Raw genomic sequence first — 18,249 nt, forward strand, 5'->3', positions numbered from 1 at the left:
ATTGACTTAGAGATGTACAGGTCTCTAAGTGTCCAAATCATTAAAATAGGTATTAAAATAAAATGAAATTTAAAATAAAATAAAATCTTAGAGGTGTATAAGGTCTCTAACTGTCCAAAACTAAAATAATACAATCAAACGAGAACATGATGTTCTCTTGTGTCAGTTCTACTGGACGCTAGTATGGTTATTTCACAGGAAGAAAACGAAAACACTATTACTGACATTTTTATCATACTATCAAGATCAAGCTACTGGCTTAAAGGCATCCTTATCATCTATGAAATCATTCACAGCATAATACGCCTTACTTAACAAAGAGCTCTTAACGTGTGACTTAAATTTGTTAAGAGGCAAATTCACTATATCAGTGGGAACTTTGTTATAAAAACGTGTACAGTTCCCGACGAAAGACGTACTAACCTTACGGAGGCGGTGGGCGGGCACAGCAAGTTTATGCTTGTTTCTAGTGTTATAGTTATGGATATCACTGTTAAGCTTGAATTCGTTAATGTTTTTCCGAACATACATAATATTCTCAAGTATGTATTGAGATGCAACGGTAAGAATGCTTGCATCTTTAAATTTCTCTCTTAGGGATACTCGAGCGCCCAGTCCATAGATGGAACGTACAGCTCGCTTTTGCAGTACAAATATTGTCTGAATGTCTGCCGCTTTTCCCCACAACAGAATTCCATACGACATAACACTATGGAAGTAGTGTTAATAAGCGGATTCTAATAATTGTTTATCAGTAGGGCTAAGATGGTCGGCTCTTTATGCTGCGTGTCATGTTTATAACCAATAGGTACAGCGGTGGCAGCATGGTTCCATTTTTATTTCATGTCACTATGCCCGTCACTTTAGCGCTTACATGCTTATTAGAATGTGACAAGCATGGTGACAAATGATAAAGAGCCAACCATTTTAGCCCTACTGAATGGCAGACGCATTTGCTCGATTTACAAGAGTAATAACAAAAATGACCGCACCGTTAGGGGTACATATTAATCCGTACGATCCGTACCCACTCCTATTGAACATAGGCTTTCGTAATTGGTCATGGTACCTTTTGGCATTTTATATGATGTCTATTGAATGGCTGTAGGTAAAGCTAACAAAAGGTATAGACAAGGTTTTAAATATCGACACGGACAAAGTGCCAAAAATATGTATATACCTTTTTTTTGTTTATACTACGTCGGTGGCAAACAAGCAAACGGCCCGCCTGATGGTAAGCAGGCTCCGCAGCCTATGTACGCCTGCATCTCCAGAGGAGCCACATGCGCGTTGCCAACCCTACCCCCCCCCCCCCCCCCCCCCCTCGTTGAGCTCTGGCAACCTTACTCACCGACAGGAACACAACACTATGAGTAGGGTCTAGTGTTATAACGTTATTTGGCTGCTGTTTTCTGTAAGGTGGAGGTACTTCCCCAGTTGGGCTCTGCTCTAGATCTGGAATGACATCCACTGGCTGTGCCCTACCACACAAGGCGAGATGAAATTCACAATGCCAATAAAGAGTATTCTATCTATCTATCTAATGCCCATACCCCTCTTTTAGACGTAGTTTAAGGACGTACCCGGGTCCAAAACTTTAATGTATTGCCTATACATTAAAGTAGTGTGTACATATTTTTGGAACTTTGTGCGTGGCGATATTTAATACCTTGACTGTACCTAGTCGGTACCAAGCATTACTAGTCTTACTTTAGTAACAAAATATGGTATTACTAAAAAAAACCCGACAAGTGCGAGTCGGACTCACCCACCGAGGGTTCTGCACTTTTTAGTATTTGTTATTAGCGGTAACAGAAATACACCATCTGTGAAAATTTCAACTGTCTAATTATCACGGTTCATGAGATACATGGTGATAGACGGACAGAGGGACAGACAAACTGACAGACAGCACCAGCACCCTTTGGGTACGGAACCCTAAAAATGTTACCCCCCTTATTAAAAATTTAACCTGACCAATTAGAGTGAGTAGAAGTTTTGTAAGTATGTAAAATTAAATAACCTGTTAAAGCGAAATACACTTTTTTATGCAGCTAAGCATTTGTGCGGTTTTACTTACAACTTACAATAGACAAAGAATTAGCCGTTCGGGGCCAGCTACCAAACGAACGACTTACTAGGCGATGATAAACACGCTTAAATAAATAAATATTTTATGTAGCATATTTATAACAGATGTTTATTCAGTAACCATAATTTTATATCCGCCACATCATAAAAAAATTTATAACTCAAAAACAAATATTCCCACTAAATATAAAATGAATACCCGGACTCGACTAGTTAGACTGCTAACCTTATATGATATGTATATACTAGAATTAGGATGCCTTGTACGCAAACTTCCACTGTATTTCAAAATAACGTCTACTAATAGTAAATAATAAATATAATAATAATAAATATAAGAGCCTCGGTAGAGAGTACCATTTTGTCCCTTTTGGCGTTGAAACTCTAGGTCCATGGGGTCCCAGCGCGCACAAGTTTTTTGGAGAAATCGCGAAACGTCTGGTTGACGTAACTGGTGACCGAAGAGCTGGCGGCTTCCTCGCACAACGTATCAGTATTGCGATACAACGAGGAAATGCCGCCAGCATCCTTGGTACAATGCCTCAAGGGCCTATTTTAGATATAAGCTAGTTATAGTAATCATCTGTATATATCCATTAAGTATATTGTTATAGTAAATTAAGAGCAAGGGATGAATTTAAGCTGCAGATACCACTATGTAAGACCTCTTTGTTTAAGAAAAACTGCTATATAATGAGTATTCTTGTGTATAATAAGTTGCCATATGAGATAAGACAATTACCTGACAAATTATTTACTACCGGATTACACAAATGGTTAAAGGATAAATGCTTTTATTCCTTAAACGAGTTTCTGGATTATTCTGTTAACTAGATGTATTATATAATTCTGAATCAAGTAAAGTGACATTAAATTCATAGTTAAACTCTTTTCTGTAATGTTCGTATATAAATTTATAATGTTCGTAATATTTAACTACGCGACTTGCATGTCATGTTAATGATTTGGTATTATTTAGTTTTGACATTGTAATGAAGGGTTTATTTTTTTTCTCTAGCTTTAAGTTTGCATGCCATATTTTTTGGCTAAACATGTGATACTAAATTAATTTACTTTTGACATATGTATGCAATTACCATGTTTAAGCAAATAAATATTTCTATTCTATTCTATTCTATTCTCGAACCGAGGACCTTCAGCATAGGAGGCAATAGCAACTTTTCATTTCACTATATTCTATCTATTCGATTTAATCAAATACTACTTTCCGCTCAATAAATAATATTTCTGTTCAATCTAAAAATGGAGTCCCGAGAGTTTTCTCAGCGTCGATGAAATATACATAAACGATATTCACCCGCCATAAATGCTTAATGATGTGGCTCTATAAAATATTCGTATTTTGGTGACTGTATTTATTTCTGGAATTTATTGATTTGATTGAAAGGGCAATTAAATTACGAGTATCACATTTATGTCGGCCTAGCGAGTGCTGTCAGGAGCGGCGCGATAGTATCTCGCCGACGCCGTACGAAAGAAAGGGACGTGTAGTCCATCTCGCAGGGGAGATACTCTGTGCTAGGTAGGCGGCTAAAGGTAAAGAACATTGCTTTTAAGAATCTCGCTTAATAATGACGTCGATATCGTTTAAGAGCCCATCAACGTGCTCACTAGCGCCACTGGAAAATAATTGTGATTCTTTAAATTTAACGATAGATATTTAAAAAAGGGGGCCGCTACGTACTGTATTTTGTATTTAAGTACCTTTTGAATACATCATAATAGTTTTTACAGTACATATGGGGCTACTTTATAGCACTAGTGCGAGAAGTAGCATATTACGTTACTGTGTCGAACATTTAAAGGGCCATATGTACTGTAAAACGTTGTACGATACATGTGCGAATAGGTAATTCGCAACTCGTGTCGATTTAAAACACTCCCTTCGGTCGTGTTTTAATTTATCGCCACTCGTTTCGAATTTCCTATTTTTCGCACTTGTATCGTAATGTACTAATACGTTTTAGCGTGCTGGGCTTGTAGACACTTATTCGCCAGTTCATTGAAGTAAGCTACCAACACGTTTTCCAAGAAAGACTGGGCGTTTTTGCTGATTTTCGATTGAACAGATTTTCCAATAAAAGTTTCCCTTTGGTCCGTTTTCATAACTATGGTTTTCGTAACTGGCTGCCAAAGAAGATTAATTTTTCCTGTTTCATAATTAATTATCAAACAAGAATTCACTTACTACGAAATTCACGTGCATATTTCCATATATTATGTCGATTGGCGTTTGTCGATAAATTATTGTTATTTTGTCTACGGCCGCTTTAAGATGCAGCAGGTTCAGAAAAACGGATTTAAAAAAAAGTTGTAGCGCTTTTTTGGACCACAATACGGCTGCCATTCATTTATTTATTCAGGTAATTACAAAAACTATATCTTTACTTACTAAGTATCCATGGCAGGAGAATTTCGCTCGATGGAAAAAAATCAAGAACATAGGCGCAATAAAATGCACTTTAACGATGAGTAACAAATTATGCACAAAAGCTAATGAAAATGAAAATTACTCCTAAATATTAGCAATATCATGTTTGAGGAAACGTATCGATTTCTTTTTTATTTAAAAAAATACATGATATCCTCGTTTCCGGGTACGCACTTCAATACGCTTACTGGGCAGAAAACACGAACTTACTGGGCCTTTAATTAGTTTATACCTATATTACAGTTTACAGATGACCGGGCTTCACTATTTACTCTTAAACCATGTATTACGTATAAAACATTTTAATGAACCGCTTAATTTGAATGATGGTCAACATTTAACACAGTAATCAGAATCCTATTTGCACAAATGTTCAAATAGCGAATAATTATCAAATCGCAGAAGCTAAATAAATACAAAATCCTAAACCTCGATGTTGACTCTGAATTCTAAAGTATATTAAAGCGTAAAGTCATATAAACGCTGTTGTGAATGCCTTTATACGACTATTTGGTTCTAAACGGGCAGTATGAAAAGCTTGCTATTATTTCGGGAATCAAAAAGATTATGCAAATAATGGTTGGTTTCGTGGAAATTAATTTCGAAGCCAAATAATAATAAATTACTCTCCGCGGAACAGAGATGTAATCGCCGGATTAATGTATCTTCGCAAATAATGTTACGGCCATACAGTGTCTACTTTGCGATTTAATTAAGGGTTATATAAAACGTATTTCAAACATATTTATGGTCAATTTTACACAGATTTACCCTATACTAAGTTAACGTAAAGCTTGAATATTACGCGACATGTTGGTATTAACTTTAAGTGAGTTAATTGTAAATATTTTATGAAAATAAGTTTCTAGTTAAGGTACAGCCAAGTGTAAAAATATGGGTATCATACTCAAAACGCGTAGTACCATATTTATTCGATACTTATTTTTGCACTTGACTGTACCTACAATTGATAATACATACCGTGAACTCTAGGTAAATATGGTTGACAAAAATTGGTAAAACATATTTTATAATTCAGTTACTGAAACTGGGTCGAGCGAAACAAAGTTGTGACCAAAAAAGCGACCAAACAACGTGTGTGGCAAAACTTTGTTGAAAATGTTTTAAAATGACGATCCATTGTTATGTTTCGCTCCTTTTAGGCGAATTAGGTCACTTTCGAGGTTGGGTCACGTTCTGTGGATGTCACTTTCAAGGTAGGTCATTTTCTTAGTACGTCACTTTTTGAGGAAGTCACTTTCCACTTTTTCAAAAGGCGAGCTGTTGAAAAATGCTCCCACGGAACTGGAACTCCCGAGAGTCAGTCAGGGTGTCCGTCTTCGGCGTGTCTTGGTCGTCTCCGCTCTGGCTCCAGTCCAGAGCTGTAAGGAATACATGCTCCAGGGGTAGAAGTGTGAAGAGGAACTAAGTCGCCAGTAACTATGGAGAAAGCAATTTGCTCAATAATAAATAATCATAACCTCAAATTTTACAATTATCTACGATGAACAAGCGTGATTGTATATTGTAGGCACCTTGACTTTATTCAAGTTAATGCACAAGCTTATTTAATATGTTAGTATTTAATGGTTACAACAGAAATTTCTCTTGAAATAGCTACGATTCAGAATGTAAACAAACAAGATGGACGATCCACATTCCACAGATAAAACACAGATGACACGCGATTTAGGAATAATTCGAAAACAGTGTAGGTAGCCCGCGATTTTTCATATTTGCCGCGTTTTGCTACTGACAAGATTTGCTTGACTAAGTAAAGGCGGCAAATTTGAAAAATCGCGGGTTAGCAACACTGTTTTCGAATAATTCCAAAATCGCGTGTCATCTGTGTTTTATCTGTGGAATGTGGATAGTGAATGACAGCCATCATGTTTGTTTACATTCTGAACCGTTGCGCGTTGCAAATTTCTGCTGTCACCACTAAATACCAATATATTGTATTGTAGTGACCCTGCCTACCAAGCTGATGGTCCCGGGTTCAAATCCTGGTAAGGGCATTTATTCGTGTGATGAGCATGGATATTTGTTCCTGAGTCATGGGTGTTTTCTATGTATCTAAGTATTTGTAAATATTTATATATTATATATATCGTTGTCTAAGTGCCCTCAACACAAGCCTTATTGAGCTTACTGTGGGACTTAGTCAATTTGTGTGATAATGTCGTATAATATTTATTTTTTATTTATTTATTTATATTAAATAAGCTTTTGCATGACCTTAAGCAAAGGCAAGGTGCTTACAAATTACAATATACAATCACGCTCGTTGATCGTAAATATTTGTAAAATTTGAGGTTATGATAATACATGTTTTGTTTCGAGGTACAATGCTGCTTTTCTTTTTTTTTAATGTAATAGGCCGCAAAAGAGCAGACGAGCCGCCTGATGGGAAGCAGTCATCGCCGCCAATGGACATATGCAACATCGAAGGAGCCACTTATGCGTTGCCAACCTTTGAGAACAATACCTTTCATACCGCAATACCAACGCAATACTGCTTTTTGAGTGTTGCCCTAGTGCACTTGGGTGTACATTGCTACTGACATACTTTGCTTGAAAGACTATACAATTATCTATCGAATAATCGGGCAGGGAATGTCTGTTCGTTGTGGATATCCCTGAGAGGATGATGATGAATTATCTATTCATCCTCACTTTCTCGACACGTGGCAAACCAAGAACAAGAGGGCATCTCGCTCGTTTTTTCCCAGAACGTGCAAGTTGTGGAATGAGCTACCTTCTGAGGTGTTTCCCTTGCGCTATGACATGGGGTTCTTCAAGAAGCAGGTATTTAGGGTTCTCAAAGGTTGGCAACGCATAAGTGGCTCCTCCGATGTTGCTTATGTCTATGGGCGGCGATGACTGCTTCCCATCAGGCGGCTCGTCTGCTCGTTTGCAGCCTATTACATAAAACAAATCTATCTTCTCTTCTATACTATCTGATTCCTTCGTACTTATCAAAACTTGTGTCAGTGATCCAAACCACAAAAAGTAACCCGCTTACTTCAGCGTTCCATATTTAAGTGCTATCCCAACTTTATTATGTAAAGTGGAAACCCAGTCGCTAAATTATATCCGGCTCCGAAACACGAGCATGAATTTAAACGTAATCCTTAAAATATTCTATTATCTGTATTCTGTACCTGCATTGGGTACTAATGCAGTATCAAATTTTGCAGGCACGGTAAGGTTGGCTGGTATTGGTTGTCAGTGAAACGAAACTGTGGTAAAAGCAAGCCATTTCCAAAATTTGGAAAATAGAATCTTGAGCGTTGCGAGGGTTCTAAGGCACGACGGTTAAACAAATTTGACCACCGATTGAAACAATTTTTTTTTCGCTACACCAACGCGAGGAAAATACTAACTATGAAATACTAAAAAAAATAAACCATATCAAATGTACATGAACGGAATAAAAAAAAACATTCAAAATCATCATTTAAAAGTCAATTCTACCAGCTAAACACAAGGAAATAACTCAAAATTTACATCTGATTACTTTGCCCCACATGTGGATAAAATGCAACTTTCTCATTAGTTTTTGAACAATCAAGAGGGCCTTTACCAGTTACTGTTGTAAAAAAGATTTTTGCACACAGCTTCGTTTAAGACAGAAATTAAAACGTCACTATTTAAATCTGGGTTAAATCGCCACATTGTTATATTACAATATCATTTATTTAAATATTCTTTTGTGACCGCGCTTCGTTTGGTATTCAAATTGTATTTTGTTATTAAAATTATAACAGCTTTTGCTTTGTTTTGCAAGAAATTAGTGTATTTTTGCATATCTTTAAAAGCCCATGCCTAATCCATTTACATTAAGGGAAGTTTTAATTAATTTCGAACGGGCCTTATAAAGGAATTTATTAAACCAACAAAACAGGGGGCCTACCGCGAACCACGTTCGACGTGTTGTCTCTCTGTCGCACTTGTAAATTCGTGCATAAGTGTGATAGGGAGGCAACACGTCGAACGTGTTTCGCGGTAGGCCCTCAGTTCCCGTTGCTTGTCGTGCTGTTTTGTTTCTTTATGGTGTATTTTGTCATTAATTTAACAAAACGGGTAGCTATTGGTAAAGGATGTCTTATCATGATTTCTGAGGTTAATCTCTAATAGTTTTCCGATAGATGGCGCTGTATACAATTATACTTATTATAGGTAATTCTGATCAAATCTTTCGTTTTTATAGTTACACGAGATAATTCAAAGTTTTTACGCTTCTCTCGGTGCGTGAGTAAAACGAACTTCCACTTGACCGGTTTTTTTTAATAATTTTACTTTGTTATAATTGAAATAATGTTATCTGTTTATCTATTACATTGCTAAAAGTTGTCATACCAAGAATATAGAACATGGAGAAGTAGAAGTCTAAAGATAAATCGCAGCAAGACGAAGGTTATGATTATAGATCGAGCTAATTACCGAAAAAATACCGTTCTCGTTCACATACAAAAAACACCGGTTTCCGATCCCTGAGGGCCTACCGCGAGCCACGTTCAACGCCTCTCTGTCGCACTTGTAAATTCGTATGTACCTATGACAGGGTGGCAACACGTCGAACGTGGTTCACGGTAGGCCCTCAGGGATCGGAAACCGGTTTTTTTGTATAGGAACGAAAACGGTATTTTTTCGTTCTTCGTTAATTTATTCATCAACTGAGTCCTACATTTGGGGTATAAAAAAAACTGTAATCGATGTTTTTGCAAAAAAACTGGTTCCAATCCCTGCCAACAACAGCTCGTCCGAAGTCACTAAAATTGTGAATTACTACGTCGTTCAATCATATATCTGTGCATGAAATCAAACGGCGTATGGCTATCACCAGATCCGCCATGGATCGGCTCAGAAAAATATCCGAACAGATACATCACAAAGACTACTAAAATACGACTTGTCGGGGCATTAGTGTTTTCTATATTTCTTTATTCGTTGAGACGTGGACTTTAAGGGAAAGTGAGGATCTAATCTAATCTAAACAGCGATTTTCTTATACTGATTCAGGAGACGTGAGCAGGACTAAGCCTACACAATGAGTAAATGTTAATGAATCGTTCATCATCATATTTAAGTAAAACAATCTCGCTTTATTTCTGTTATTGACAGTTGAGACAGTCGATTTAGTTAAGCTATTCTGCCTAGGTAAAATTGAAACGGGCCTCAAATTAATGTCTTTTTCCGTAATGCGTATGTATTTTACATAACATACTTTTGATCATCCACGATGACGCGCAGATTTGTCAAATCTAATCTTTAATAGCATGACAATATGAGTTAAGTCACGCGTCTTCGTGGATGACACGATCTATAGACTGTAACATAATAATTATGTGCAATGGTTTTCCCCCGGGCCCAAAACCAGCGGTCTCCTTTGTTGTAATAGCGGTGGCAGCGGCAACGCAAGTTTACATGTAAAGTCAATCAGATACATGTCAGATGATAAACAACATTGCGTTCCACATCGTTGTCGTAGAGGGCGCCACTGGAAGTCATTCTGCAAGCTGATGCACCGTATTACCCCATCCACAAACTCGACGAGTGGCATGGGAAGGAAGGGAAGTAGGTACATACGTAGTGTGGCCACGTTACTCGTCATCCGCCACAGTACTTCCCTGCCTTCTTCCCTCGCTACTTCCCATGCCACTTGTCGAGTATGTGGCCGGGGTGTATTGTATTGTAAGCTACCCACTAAACTATTTGAGTTAAGTACCTATAGGATAGGTAAGTTTTAAGCATGCGTCAAGGCGATATAAAACAAATCATATGAGCTTGAGATTTCGAAAAATAATTTAACCGACATCTCAATAAGGAACTCTTAATGACGATTATTACCTGTAGTTGAATATTTGTCTATTGTTTAAATAATGGGAACATTTACATACTATACTGTTAGAAAAAAAAACGATATTTATGTAGTATACAATACCTACGCAGTCTTACTTATTTACTTGTCTTTGCGCTCACGTTACCGCGCTATGATGGCACGATCGAACGTAGCAGTGAAACGTTTTAGTACCCTGTCGCAGCTACTAATATGACAAATTGGAACCTCTCCCCCTTTATTAGGTTACTATGACATGGTACCAAAACATTTAGTTACTTTAAAGATTGAGTACTAAAAGACTCTTAAAGTAGTTACTGATGCAGTTTTGCAGTGACATTGCTGCCCCAAATGTCAAAATTCATGTGGCTGATTTTTGACATTTGCAGCAGCAATTCTGGGTATTTATTTAGTCACCTGCAATAATTTACGGGCTGAATATATAAGTCAAACTGAGCAACTTTTATTATGGGACAAACCCGGAATCGCGAAAAAAATGGACTCCCATTAAAAAATGTCAAGGTCATGCAGGCAGGCAAAATGTATCAATCAACCAAATTATATGCTCAGTATAACCTATATATTCATATTCATAATATAATATTACATTCCCCCCCCGTAATTTTTTTAATTTTTTTTTTATTAGCCTATTTGTGTATCCCACTGCTGGGCAAAGGCCTCTCCTCTAGCTTTCCAATCCTCCCTGTGCTGAGCAAGGTCCCGCCAGTCCCGCTGAAACGCATCCAAGTCGTCCCGCCATCTCTTTCTCGGTCTGCCTCTGCCACGACTACACCGGGGATGCCAGCTAGTGGCTATTTTAGCCCATCTGTCATCATTCATCCGGCAGACATGTCCAGCCCAGTCCCACTTAAGCCTGGCGGTCTTCATCCCAACATCGACGACACGGGTTTTGGAGCGAAGCTCTGTGTTCCTCACCCTGTCAGATCTTCCCCCGTAATTATATTCACCCGTAAATTAGTATTTAAAGATAAATTCTATTCTCCATTCACTGCACACTACCACATTAGGTAGTTTACTGTATAATAAGCTATCGATATTACACTTTAAACACTATTAATGAGCAAAAAACAAAGGAATTAATCACGAGGCGTGCCTATCAAGATGGCGCTCGAACCGGAAGCCGGGTTGATACCTGAATAAATAACATTTTTATTTAAGTATTTATTTAACACATCCCCACACAATTCCAGACGTGGAATAGAAATTTGTTTGATAGGAGCCACTTTAGTTTTGGACGTGATCAGTGACACGTGCAGCTTTCCTTCTTCATCTACAGTCCTTAAGTACACAACGGCAGCAAACGCTTCATTGGAAGCGTCGCAGAAAACCCCTAAAGACCCGCAATCCCTAAAGAATCCCTAAAGTTTTGCAGTCACATTGGATCTAGCGTTCTTCCACCTAGGCAGCTTGGATTCGGTAAGTTGGTTTAGACTTTCTCTGTAGTTTAGCCAATCAAGTGGTAGTCGTAAAGATTGTATGACTATATTTTGTGAAAGTTTTAGTATTAAATTTGATCTATGAATTATATTCATCAGTATTATATATGGAAAAACAATTACAACATCAATAAATTGCTCTGATAATTAGATTAAGATAATTATATGTAATACTATCTTACTATTTATTCATAAGTGCTTGTTGCTAGGCCTACATGAATAAAGTATATTTGAATTGAATTGAATTGATTGACCAAGCCTGTTGCGGATTACAATATTTATTTGTAAGTGACGAAGCCTGTACCTGATTTGTTTTTGTTTCCACTTGACAAAGCCTGCATTGCTGGTTACAAACTATGAATTAACGACTTGTTTCTTTTTTTAAATATCTGAATCACCCATAAACGTCGCATTGGCGCCCATACTAGGTAGAAATGAGCTGAGCACTACTGAAACAAGTCCTTAGCATTTTTTAAGGCCAACATTTCTATCCTCACCACTTAGATGGTTGGCAGTCCTCAACTGTACGTTTCTTCAGAAACTTTCTGCCTCGCACAGCTAAACTGTGGAATGAACTGTCGCCTGCGGTATTTCCGGACCGATACGACTTTCAAACCTTCAAGAAAAGAGCGTACTTCCATCTTAAAGCACGGGAACGCACTTACAACCACTATAGTGTTGTTCATGGGCGGCGGTAATCGCTTACCATCAGGTGATCCGTCTGCTCGTTTGCCTCCTATGTATTATCATTAAAAAAAGGTACGTAAGAATAAGTTTACTAAATAACGTCCAGCACTAAATGTGTTAATTATGACAACACAGGACCAGCATAACTCGCCTTATTTTGAACGTAGCGAGCCAAGTGCACTAAGGCCTCTTCACACGAGCGTGCCGTGACATTTTAATGAAGCTGTGTGGACGCCCCTTAAGTGTGTGGCTTATGATGGCTTAATAATGTAGGCTGTGCGGCAGGAGTTTTATGTTTTGTTATAAATAATTAAAAAGGGTTGTTAGCTTTAAATATTGAAATATGTTTACTGTTTGACAGTTTTGATGTAGCTTTAACTAAACTGCGGGGCCTACCACGAAAACCGAATTTCGCTAATTGCGGGGATTTTTCTCTTTTACTCTTACTAAGACGTAATTAGAGTGACAGAGAAAAATGCCCGCAATTGTCGAACTTCGATTTTAGCGGTTATAGCCCTGTTGCCCAGGTGGCAGCTGTAAATAATAGTTTTAAATCTCTCAAGGTGGCGCTAGGGTAGCACAAGGACATGACATGAGCTTAGACGTTATTGACGGAGTGAAGTGCGCTGTCAGTGATTTGATTTTTTTTATCAAAGTCAAAATTCTGTTCGCGACGTATTGTTGCGCCACCTATTGGAGGTTTTATGATGGACACTTTTCATTCTTCTCCTTACCTCTACCCTCCATAGCTTTAACCGTTGTTATGGAAAACTGTGCAAAACAGTAACTAAAAAATAATAATAAAGCATTTGACATCTTTTGTCAATTTTTGATTGGCCTTGTAAAATATGCCTAAAAATTTGATGATATCATGAATTTACGATTAGTCGACGATATACTCTATTTATGTTTTATCACATGGTTTATTCAGTTAAGCGTGCCTCCAATTAAGCTCTCACATATATTGCTTGTATATACCTTCAACCTTTGTCTTTGTATTGACACAACATTACAATGTATGAGCAACTACTCAAGACGTTACATATTGGTTGTACTAGTTATGTGTAATGCACACAGACCATAACATTGAACTAGATGTCACAAGAAAACCTCAATTGCATGAAAATAAAACGTTTTAATTTTTTAAACTTACGTAACAGAAGGAAATGAAAAATCAAATACCTTTAAATTCAGGCCTAGAGGCACATAGATAAATACACCTTAAAATTATTACACAGTCCCTACAACCACACCCTAATACCCTATACTATTATACTATACTATACTATACTATACTATACTATACTATACTATACTATACTATACTATACTATACTATACTATACTATACTATACTATACTATACTATACTATACTATACTATACTATACTATACTATACTATACTATACTATACTACTAAGTATATGACCTATTATTACTGTAACGTTACGAGAGCAATTTAAGAAAGTTTATGTTTTTATTTGCATTGTAACAACAAACAATTGAATTGGAATGCATTGTATGTGAGCTTTTGAAGTGTTCACATAGGATATATGTCCCAGAAATCAATAACAATAAAATATATATAATTGAGTCGCTTGTGAGAGAAAACAAATATACTAAATATTAGTACTAGGGAGTGCTCGCGGTACTAGTTTTCTATACAAACACATTACCGGAACCGGGAATTCCCGGTTCTCGCCAAACAAAATCAGTACCAGGAGCATTCCCTAATTAATACAGTTTATGTGGTATGAAATAATAAAATTATCCTAAAATATATCTTATTTTGATTACATAACACCAAATACGTACGATGTTTTGTTGCGTCTAGTTCAATATAGTCTGTGTTACAGCAAATAATCAGCGCTTCAGAAGTGCCTGCGGGGAGTAAGTATTCAAGCTATGCTCAAATTATGGCAATATTTGTATTTGCGGGGATTAGGGCGTCTGTTATGTTGTGGCTGGAATTAATAAAGCTTGATGAAATTACGTTTATAGCATCGTTGTGTACGTTATAAAATTTAATTTATTTATAGACTAATGTAAATGTACGTACAGACAGTTCGACTATAATTATGTAGTCGTTTATTTGCGCCGAGTTTGAGAACGTTTTTTTATTAACAAAAATCTTTATTAATAAAAACTAGGAAATTGACATGGTGCTTTTAATTGCAAGAACGATAAGTAATTTTGATGTAATTTTGCAAATTAATTAAATTTGTTACAGTTTATATGAATACAGTAACTTACACGGCTTGGCGTATATAACTTTTACAAATGTATTTTGTACAAAAATCCTGCACACAGTATTTCTTCTTCCATTGTTTATCTTATATTATTTTTACTAATATTATACATTGTCTAACGTGAAAACTGCAAGATAAAACCTGCCAATATCGAAAACTAAGCTGCAAACAATTCCACACTCCGTATCTTTCACCATAATAGTCATTGTAGTCGTTAAAATAAAACGTTAGAGCTCCATAAAACAAACCAGCAACTTGAACGAGCCACTTACCCAACAACTTAACTACTTGAGCTGCGGTTGTTCTATTCACTAACTCACATCTACTCATCTTATGATCCATCCCTAATAAAACTAGATCTGGAGCTTCATATAACATATGTGCAATCGTAGTTCTTACGTACACTGGTCCGCATGAGTATTAGTGGTCTATAAGTATTGATAGTGTGATCGTCATGAGAAAGAATACTCACTAGTGTTATTCAAGTTTTGCACAATGTTTCTCTTACGTCGGTAAGATCCTTCTATTCTATTCTTTTACAAAATTATTTAAACATTTTTGTACTTTCTGAGAAGAAAGTAAAACTAAACATTTCTTTGATGAAGTGTATTATTGTAGTCTCTTTTGACTTTAATTTAGGTTAAATAAAAATAAACATAAAATAAAAGAAATATAATTCTACCTTGCGACCTTTAGCGGTTGGATCAGTATGTCCCATTTAGCAAAAATCTCTTTAAACTGAGAAAATAGCTGAAACTTTAACCATTACAATAGCAGTTAAACTCCGAAGTAATGTTAACAAAACGTAAAACAGGACACTGGCTAATAAAGAATAATGGTTGGTGTAAAAATGCCTCTTTTAACCGAAACGTCGTAACTAAAGGTCATTACGAATTCGCTGAAATGCCTTTTGGACTACAAATCGTTTCAACACGGCAATGTTGTTAAGGTATAAAGAGTAATTAACGCAGTTAACTTGAATTATAGAGGAACTTTTTTAAGAACGGTTTGATGAGTAATGGCATAGAATTCGTTTCTTTTCATACTCGTTAGAGAGCTTGCAGTCAGCGTTTCAACGTCGTCATTAAAAGTAGACTGAGGCTGATTTTTAGCGAGCTGAAAAATCTTCGTACCTGCGCTGATCTGACATAAACGTCAGTATGTCTGAACCAAGAATTTTTTTTAAACGTTCAGGGATAATTTGCTATCTTACATAATCCGCTCATTTTCGTGAAAAAAATATGTATTTCATATGAAGAGTTTTCAGTTATTGGGCCTATTATAATATATATTAGATCAATTGAGATAGTTCGTCATTGGATATAAAAGTAAGATTTTTTTATGTTATAAAAGTAAATGAATTTTTCCATAAAACTGATGCCGGTATTGTCCGTTGCTTTGTTTGGAAATATATTGTGTTTGCCATCCAACCGGTCCCGGGTTCAAACCCCGGTAAGGGCATATTTTTTCCTGAGTCATGAGTGTTTTTTTATGTATATAAGTTTGTATTTATCTATATACGTATGTATATCGTCGCTTAGTACCCATAGTACATGCTTTGCTCGGTTTGGGGCTGGGTCGATCTGTACAAGATTGTCCCTTAATATTTATTTATTTATTTATCACAGAATGTAGAAAAATCCAGGCTTCATAATATTCCCGTTTTTTTAATACATGGGAATGACATAAACCTATACTTTATAATGCAATGCCTCCTGTCAATGTACACAATATATGCTCGTTTCTCCCGTTCTTCAAAGGCTTACAAAAACAGAATTTTTATAAAGAAATATTCAAAATTCAAAATCTCACGTTTATCATAAAGTGGTTCTATATATACGGCATATACGTAGTGCGATGTGGCGTTACTCTGTCGCACTAAGTGCTCAGTGCATTCCCTGGCGATGCATATTTCTTCTGTTTTTAAAAAATATGGCATCTTCTGTGAACAAAGGAGTGTTTTAGTGCTGCTTTAGTAATATTCTGTTGAGTGCTGCATTTTTGAGTAATTGGAAAATTATGTAAGGAAGTCACTTTAAGCGACATGTTTCAAGAGACAAGAAGGCGCCACTTTTTAATATTTAACAAATTTAACACATATCAGTGCGTTCTAAAAAATGTAATCACGTGTCGAAAGATAGCAGTAAATTTACTAAGGCTACAAAGTTTTCTTTAACAATTCACCTCTATTTCAAATTCCCATTGGTATTGCTAAAGCTATAACAGCCAAACATTTTTTATATCTTATATACCTTTGAAATTTCGAGATGCTTCAACGGCGAAGTTCTATTCCATTTCATTTGAAACCCCATCTGACTGTACGTCACGTAACCTTAAAATGTTCCTCGTTCCTTTAGTACAGTCCGCTACATAAAACTTAATAATATAATAACAATTCAGCCAAGTGAAACAGTTGGGGGAATATGATATCGGCTTGGGAATTTTTATTTCAGTTAGAGATATTACAGGAAAGTTTTCAGTCTAACTTAAGTCTTTGTGAGAACTAGAATTTTTATTTGATACTTTATTTGAGTTTTAGAAGTCGTTTTTTTTTCTTAAAAAGATTTCATATATTTCGTAGAATGTTTTAAATAATAAATACTAGGGATAGAGAAATACAAGCAATCATAATAAATAAAAAATAGTCATAATTTTTACGAGTATTATTTCATAACATCTACTACATGGCTCCTCTACACGATGGTCCAGCGTTAAACCAGTGAGATGGCCATGCGATGGTTTAGAGCACGTATTACAGAATGGGTTACATGACTTACGTGTAGATGCATACGCCCCAACGCTGGCCGGACGAAAAACCGCCATCGTGGCCATCCCATCGCCATCCCGCCGCGCCATGAGCCATCCGATACCACTACCCTCTACACGCTGGCCCATTTCAGTGGGCCAGTATGATGGCCCATAGTATAAAAGAGTCAACAGACAGATCCATCTTACTTCCATGATACAGGGAAATACGTACCTACGTTATAGTTTTTCTATCAATTAAATCCATAATGACAAATTTTGTATCCCGCAAAATGACATCGCTCGAGGTTTATCTTTTATGATAAATAAATATGTTGTAATATTTTTTAATATATTGTTGATAATTTTCATAAAACTTTGGTTTTGTTTATGATATGTTTTGTTTCAGTATTAGTAGTATTAGGTATACGCTGAGTGAAATACTGGCCAACCTTGTGATCAATTGTGGTCCTGTGTTGTCTACAAGTAAAATCATGGGCTAAACTAGCCACGGAGTGGGTGACACAACGTAAACGCCGGCATGGCCGGCCTAAGAGGAGATGGCGGGACGACCTGGACGCATTTCTCAGCAACTGGACGGATGCTGCAGTTCATCGGGAAGATTGGAAGTCTAGGGGGGAGGCTTTTGCCCAGCAGTGGGACACTTTATAGGCTCGTTAAAGAAATAAAGTGCCCTTATTTTTTGTGGTCGATTTTTGTGCCA

Source organism: Cydia pomonella, chromosome 10 (assembly GCF_033807575.1).
Source record: "Cydia pomonella isolate Wapato2018A chromosome 10, ilCydPomo1, whole genome shotgun sequence".
Lineage (NCBI taxonomy): Eukaryota > Metazoa > Arthropoda > Insecta > Lepidoptera > Tortricidae > Cydia > Cydia pomonella.